The sequence below is a fragment of the Argentina anserina genome, chromosome 2 (assembly GCF_933775445.1).
Source record: "Argentina anserina chromosome 2, drPotAnse1.1, whole genome shotgun sequence".
In the NCBI taxonomy this organism is placed as follows: Eukaryota; Viridiplantae; Streptophyta; class Magnoliopsida; order Rosales; family Rosaceae; genus Argentina; species Argentina anserina.
In genome coordinates, this window is record NC_065873.1 from 7,757,425 (window position 1) to 7,765,891 (window position 8,467).

An 8,467-nucleotide genomic window follows, 5' to 3' on the forward strand; every position below is an offset into this window, starting at 1 on the left:
GATGCGGCGCAGTCTGCTCTTGTTGAGGCCGAGGAGCTTATCCGGCGGATGTGCGAGGAGGCGGAGGCGGAGAAAGTTCGCGTAGCGGAGGAGGCTACGTCTAGCGCCGTGTGTGCCTTCAAATCATCCACGGAGATGACCAAGTACCTGGAAGGGTATTATGTCACGGCTATGGGTGACATGATAGCGCAGTTCCAGGAGCTCGAGATGCTGGATCCCGCGGACTACGAGGTCCGGCTGGCGGAGAAGGGCTTGGAGGCGCCACCCATGCCACATGAGGTGACTCCGCCCTTTTCGCAGCCTGCTCCTGCTACGGAGGCCGAAGATGGTAAGAAAATTTCTGACTCTTCTTCTTCTGGTTTATCTTGTGATAATGACATGTCTGATTCTAATCCGGAGACTCCTTCTCCTACTCCTCCTTCTTAGAGCATCAGGATGCACAACCGCCGCAAGACGAATCGGGGGAAGCGGCGGGGCTAGAAGCTGCAAGTACCGGCGATGCGATCTGAGCAATGCTGGCATATCAAGCTGCGAGGGAGGAGTAGGATAGGGTGATAAGATCTTTGTAATGCGTCTCCCATCGCCGTAGTACTTTATGTTCCCTTCTGTAATTTTCTTTTTGCATTTTCTTCTGTAACGGCCTTTGTGCCGAACTCACTATCTTTTGATGAATAGAAGTTCTTTTGATCCACGTGGTTATTTATATTATTGCCGTAGTAATATTGTGATTGTTGTCTTGTACTTTTGGCTGTATGCATCTCTTTGTTGTGCGCGTAATGAAATAGTCTGTCGAATGAATTTAATTGCCATAGTACGCTTGCGTAGTAAGGATCAATGGTTTGAAAAATTCCTCATTTCATTGATAGCCTGGCCGTAGCCGCTTTGTACAAAGATAGTTATAGCAGTGTGCCAAAAGTACTCAAACAGTCTGAATCCTTGTTGTGCGCTACACGCGGACCCATACTTGTAATAATACTTAAGCTGTTCCATGTTCCAAGGATGGGCTAATCTCTCTCCGTACTTGTCCTCTAGGCAGTACGTGCTTGGTGCTACGATTTTGACGACTTTGTACGGTCCATCCCATCTCGGGCGTAGTCCAGTGACCTTTGTTAGGATCTTCTTTAGGACCCAATCGCCTAGTTGTAGTGTCCTGCTCTTGACCCTGGAGTTATAGAAGCGCGCCACGCGCTGTTTGTTCTGGATGTTATGGCGATGCGTTGTGATGCGTTTCTCTTCCAAGAGATCTTTATCAAGATATATATTGTCTGAATTGGTATCGGGGTCAAACAGCGAAACCCGTTGTGTTGGCTGAATTACTTCGATGCGTAGGACTGCTTCCGTGCCGTACATTAAGCAAAAAGGAGTTTCGCCCGTGGCTTCTGTTGGTGTGGTACGGATTGCCCATAACACTTCGTCGAGTTTTTCAGGCCAAAGTCCTTTGGCTTCATCCAGCTTTTTTCGAAGAAGGCTTTTGATCAGCTTGTTGGCGGCTTCTAGTTGCCCGTTGGTTTTTGGATGTGCTACGGATGCGAATTTGAGCTTAGTTCCTCTTGCCTTGCACCATGTGATGAGGTTCTCGTTGTTGAATTGCGTGCCGTTATCTGTGATGATAGACTCCGGCGTACCGTGGCGGTAGAAGATGTTGCGTTGCAGGAAGTTTTGAACCTTCTCGGTTGTTATGGCCGTCAGGGGCGCAGCTTCAATCCATTTGGAATGATAATCGATGCACACAATGACCCACTTGAATTGGCATTTCCCGATGGGTAGTGGGCCAATCAGATCCATTCCCCAAAGGCAGTTGATCCATGGATTTGGCGTGGTATGGATCCATGTAAGATAGCGGTTCTGAGGGTTGGCGTGGTATGGGTCCATGGATTTGGCATTTGTGGCAAGATCTAGCGAGCTCCTGTGCATCGGAGGCTAGTGTGGGCCAATAATATCCTGTGCGGAGTGTCTTTGCAGCCAATGCGCGGCTGCCGTAATGGTTGCCACAATCACCGCTGTGGATTTCGTTCAAGATCTGCTTCCCTTCTTTGGTTGTGACGCATTTGAGGTCGGCGTTCAGCAGACCTTGGCGATAGAGCATGTTGTTCCGCAGGTAATATCTTACTGCCCGCCTCCTTAGTTGCTTTGTCATGGTCTCGTATTCGGGTAGCTTGCCGTTACGCTTGAATGCTATTATCTCATCCATCCATGAGGCTTGGTCGCGTTCTACCTGGCATATCTGCTGGAAGGTCTGGTAAATGGAGGGATGGTGGAGAATTTCGACCCTGGTATCCTTGTGGCATTGGTGTGGTTGCGTCGTGGCGAGTCTTGCTAAGGAGTCTGTTCTTGCGTTATTGGCCCTTGGTATTTGATTGATGTGGTTGCATCATACGCCAAGTAGGCTGCTAATTGCTCATCCTTGGCAGTCAAGGACCCGGTGATCTGGTTGACTATGAGCTGAGAGTCGCTAAACACATTGATGCTAGTGGCATCCGTGCTGAGGGCCAATTGTAGTCCTGCAATCAGTGCTTCATACTTCGCTACATTGTTGGAGGCAGCGAAGTTGAATTTTAGAGCATACTCGAGTTCGAGTCCCCCCGTTCTACTCAAGATGATCCCCGCTCCGCTAGATTTGGCGCAACTGGAGCCGTCTACATATAAGTTCCATGGTGAAATCTTGATAGGGTTGATGACATCATTTGGTACCACTTCCGTCGTATCTCGGGGAATCATTTCTGCAATGAAATCAGCTATGACTTGTCCTTTAACGGCGGGCCATGGCTTGTATTCGATGTCGAATTCAGTCAGCTCGATAGCCCACTTACTGAGTCGCCCAGAGTGTTCTCGACTCTGCAATACTTGTTTGAGAGGCTGGTTTGTGAGTACGTGGATGTTATGGGCTTGGAAGTAGTGGCGTAGTCGTCTGGCTGCTACGATGATTGCAAGGGCTAATTGCTCCAGTGTTGGGTATCTTGTCTCTGGACCGTTCATGGCCCGTTCAGCGTAGAAAACTGGCAATTCTTTTGTTCCATCACGGCGAACTAAGGCGCTGCTGACCACGGTTGCAGATACTGTGAGGTAAAGGTAAAGGGGTTCGCCCGATGGTGGGGTTGACAGTAATGGTATTGCGGCGAGGTAGTCTTTTAATCCCTGAAAGGCCTCTTGGCAGTCCGGTGTCCATTCGATCAGTTTGCTCTTGGAGCGCCTTAACAGTTTGAAGAACGGCTCGCACTTGTCAGTCAGTCTTGATATGAATCGAGATAGTGCCACGACTCTGCCTTGGAGGGCTTCTACGTCTTTCTTGAGTACTGGCTGTGCCATATCCAGGATGGCTTGTATTTTTTCGGGATTTGCCTCTATGCCTCGTTGACTGACGATGTAGCACAGGAACTTACTTGTTACGCCGAAAAAACATTTCTCCGGGTTCAATCGCATCTTGTATTTTTTGAGCACATTGAAGATGGTTCGGAGGTTAGTTACGTGGTCTTCGGCCTTTATGCTTTTGGCCAGCATGTCATCGACGTACACCTCAATTTCCCGACCGATGTGTTGATCAAACATTTGTGTGACGCAACGTACATACGTAGCGCCCGCATTTTTTAATTCGAAGGGCATGACGTTATAACAGTACAAGCCTCTATCAGTGACGAAGGTTGTAGCTTCCTGATCCGCCCGGTTCATGCGTATCTGATTGTATCCCGAGTAGGCGTCCATCATGCTTAGCAAATCATGACCTGCCGTTGCGTCGATTAGCTGGTCAATTCTCGGTAGGGGGAAACTGTCTTTTGGGCATGCTTTGTTTACGTTCTTGTAATCCACACACATTCTCCATTTACCATTAGCTTTACGGACCATAACGCAGTTTGAGATCCATTCAGGATACTGCACTTCCCGGACGAACTTCATTCTTTTCAATTTGTCGATTTCTTGGCGTATTGCCGTGCTCTTTTCGTCGTCGAAGCTTCGACGCTTTTGCTTTATTGGGTGAGCAGAAGGTTTGATGTGGAATTCATGCATGATGATGTCGGGCGAGATGCCGGGCATGTCCTCATAGGACCATGCAAAGACTTTCATGTTGTCACCCAAGAAACTTGTTAAATCTCTCTCAACAGTGGGACTGAGAGTTGCGCTGACTTTGATCTTGCGCTCCGGATGGTTTGGGAATGGCGTAATGCTCTTCAATGAAGATTCGGGGTTTGCCGGAGTTTTGGCCTCGTATGGCGTAGCCTTCTGCTTGCTCTTTCCCTTCGACGTTTCGCCATCTCGTGCGTCGACGACCTTGTCGGTCAAGTTTACTGTGGCATGTACTACCAAGATTTCATGCGTCTGTCGAATCGCGCGTGTTTCACAATCTTTTGCTACGGATTGTGAACCCCGGACCTGTCTTGTTCCATGCGGAGTTGGGAATTTTATGAGTATCATGTGTCCAGCGATAAAAGTTCGCATCCGGTTAAGTGTAGGTCGGCCGATGATCCCGTTGTAGGAGCTGTAGGCATCAACTATGATGAACTCGGCTTCGACGCAAACTGTGCATGGTGTGGTCCCAATGCGTACTGTCATATAATCCGAGCCTAGGGGTTGGGTTATGTCGCCAGAGAAGCTGATTAGCGGTTCGTGGTCTTGTACCAACTTCTTGCCACTACGCTCCATTTTTTCGTAGCACCTCTTGAATAAAACGTTGACTGCGGATCCCGTGTCAATCATCATCTTCCCTACATCCCATTCTCCACCCAAGACTGCGTTTATGAGGAAAGCGTCATCATTGGGTAAGGAGATGCCAATTTCCACGCCTCCTTCTGTCGCTTAGCGTTTCCTCCTGTGATGGCGTACACCTGCCTTGGGTGAGTGTTGCGGTCAAAGCGCTTTTTTGCTCGGTTGGACATGTTTGTCTTCGGGGCTCCTCCCTCTATGACGTTGATGCGGCGCAGGTTCTCAACTACGGCGACTACGTTCTGCTGTACCCTTTGCTGCACTGGGCGAACCCCCGTGTCGCCATTGGCTCTTAGTATGCGGAGGGTGCGGCAATCATTCGTGTTATGACTTCCATTTTCATGAAATCTACACCACTTACCAGTTTCTGCTTCGGTTTGGGGGCGTACTGGTCTTGCTGGTTTCCTCAGCGTACTCTGATGCTTGTGGAAAAAGTCTTCCAGGGTCTCTTCCCTAGGCGGTGTGTGGTCCCTATGGCGTCCCATCGCGTTAACTTGGCGAGGGTCTCTGTTGTCGCGACGTTCATGGCCAAGTCTCCTGTTCTTGTCCCGGCCCCTGTGCCGATCGTTGTTGTGCGCGTCACGGTGATTTGCTTGATGCCACTCTCTTTTCCGGCCTTTGCTATGGTCATCTGTGTTAGGGAAGAGCTTACGTTGGAGGGGGATTATGTGTACAGATGTCTGCAGCACAGTGGTTTTGTCTGATGGTACTGGGTTTCGCTTTTCCCTGTATGTGACGTATTCTGCCTGAGCCTACCGTACTGCTTCAGTCATGATGTCATCATATGTGGCGCCGCGCATTCGAGAGTCCACGTTGATATGAAATAGGAAGTTTTCTGATCGTAGTCCTTCCTTAAAAGCGGCCAAGGCGAGCGTTTTGTTTAGGTTCCGACATTTGGATGCTGCTGTCTGCCATCGCATGACGAAGGCACCCAATGTTTCCCTGCTCTCTTGTTTTACTTGGAATAGGCCATCAGTTCTGTGGGCGGCTCTGGCCATGAGGATAAACCGATTAAGAAATGCTGTTGTCAACTATGCGAAAGAATCCATAGAGTTCGCCGGTTGTTCGAAGAACCAATTCATGGCATTCCCATCTAGTGTTTCGATGAACAGGTGGCACAGGGTGGCGTCGTCGAATTCTCTACTGGCAGTGACTTTCTTGAAGTTATCAATGTGTCGGAATGGATCGCCTTCGCCTGTGTACGGCGTGATTTTTGGGCTCTTGGATTGAGAAGGGCGTACGGTGTTCATTATTCTCGTAGTGAACGGGCCCGGCCTGACTGCGAACACTGGTTGTCACCGTGGATTAGCATCCCGTTGTTCTATTGCGGTTAGTCGCTGCAGGATCAGAGCCAGCGTGGTAGACTCGCTGTTATGAGCAGTTGTGTGGGGTCTGGAGTGGGAGGTGATGCTCGTGCTCTCTTCCTCACGGTTGTGAATACGTCGTGGCGATGGTGGTCGTTTCTTGGCGAGTTCGGAGGGAGTCAAACTGATGCTCAAGTGAACTTGTTCTCGTCCTCTCGTTTGCGCGCTGCCCTCGCGATTTGATTCGCCATGTAGGTGACTGCGCTCGGCCCGCTCGTGATGTGCCTGCATTCTATCGAGCTCGCCCTGCAGAGTTGTTGACTTTTCGCTTTCAAGTGCCTCGGGCTGCTGGCATTCGGCTAGATCTCGAGCCATGTTTTCCATTCTTGCGGCGGTTGCCGGATCCGGAGTCGCGTTAGTGCTGACGACTGTTCCGGGTGTGGGTGTGAGGATGATAGGGTCGTTGGCGGAGGGTAGGGGGTGGTTAAGGCTGAGGTCTGTGATGTCTTCGATGTGACCGTCTTCCGGAGTGGAGGGGGAGGGATTGATAGTGCCCATGTCGAAGTCTAGTTGTTTGGCTAAGTGTTGCATGTGACCCCCTTTTTTTTGTTGACTTTTTGTTGCGGTTTCCCACAGACGGCGCCAATGTTAATGTTGTGATTATACTCAATTTAATACGCCGTACTCCTTGTGGATGTGATACGCCGTATTCCTTGTCTCCTTCCTGTCACAAGTAGCGCACGTCGTCAAATTAGAGACCACGGCGGCGTGGTCTTCAACTCTCCGACGCCTAAGTTAGAGCGGTGATAATTTATGCAGAGTTACAGTAGGGAGTTCAGTGTACTTACTTTATGAGGTCAAGAGTTTGACCTTTTATTGTTGAGTTGAGGTAGATCGTTTACCTATCATTCGATGTGGGACGACGTCCGATTAAGGTGTTTTCTGGAGCCTTCTTTGAGATGTGCGTGAGGGCGCGTCCGTAGTCAATTTGGGCCGCGGAGAGGCCCATTGCGTAGCTAGTACGGCTTACTTGCTATTTAGTATTGTAAGACTGTTATACATTAGCCTTAATGCGCTAATAGTTGTGCTGATTATGGCAGGGCATAAGCCTATGCCAACAATCAGAAAGCTCAGGATCTTCCTACAAGTATTTTATGAGCCCTGCTTGGAAGATGTGTTGGAAGATCACTCGCAAGCGTTGTTCCCACTAGCCTTGATTTATCCTTCGCCACCATTGGGGGTAAGCTTTGTCAACACGGAAGCAGCGAAGGATACTCCCACTTGCTATCACAGGAAATGGCGTTGGCTGCAGCTGCGACGGATTTTCAAGATTGGTGACAGTGGTGGGAGCCATGGGGCGTCTCCATGATGAAAACAAGTTCAGACTCTCGATGGGAGGGAACAGAACCATCTGGTACATGCCTAATTGCCTCGCAAAGAGATGGGGGGCAAAGAGTTCCACTCCAGTGCAAGGGTGTCAGGGTAGGTTCGCCATTGAAACAGCCTGTTCAAACAGATGTCGGCTCTCCCCGTCATAACGTCTGAGGACTAAACAGCCTCCGCGGAGGGCATCAAGGTGAGTGCAGTCTAAGAGCAGCCGTGCTGAGTCAAGAACAGAGGCGTCCAGGTTGTAAAAGTACTCAAAGCACACTGCATAGCGAAGAGAGAAATTGGGCTTCAGACCAACAAATGCCTCTCCCTATACTTCATTCAAACAGAAGTCTCTTGCATTTTCATTCCGCAATTGCACAAAGTAGACTTGGATCCAGATGTCTAGAATCTACATGGGCCCCGAGAGCTTATGATAATCGAGAGGTTCCATGGTGAGCGAGCGCATCATGCGGTAGAGTTCTGCCAGAACTACTTGTGCTAAGCCCACCGTGTGGCCATTGTAAAGGAGGGTCGCGAGTTGCAGGTGGCGCCCAGTCATCTTCTTGGAGTTGGAGCAGAACATAAACTTTGTTAGCCAGAATTCCAAGAAGGCAATTCCAGCATTGGCGATATGATTGCGGCTAAAACTGGAGAGCCAGGAACCATACGATTGGTAAATGTCAATCGCACGGGTGGCTATGACCGGACATTCAACAACAAGATAGTCCTGATCTCTGTAAGGCTTGGTGCCAACTGGTAGACCTAAAATAGCATATATATCTAATAGAGATACACCCATTTGACCAAATTGAAAATCGAAGGTATTACTTGCTAAATTCCAGAAGCAAGCAGCGGTCATGATGGCACATCTGTTGCCTCCATCTTGAGTCAGGTTGAAGGAAAGATCAATGCATTCAAAGATTCTTGTTGCTTCCCACATGGTTCAATCGATCAAGTGGCGACCTTCATACCATGTTCGCATAGCTGTGGAAACAATGGGCCATGCTCCAACTGGGGACCCGTGATGACTTTGCAATTGCCATTCGTTGAAAGTGGCCGGGGAATTCCTAAATGCAAGGGAGGAATTCGCGATCGGT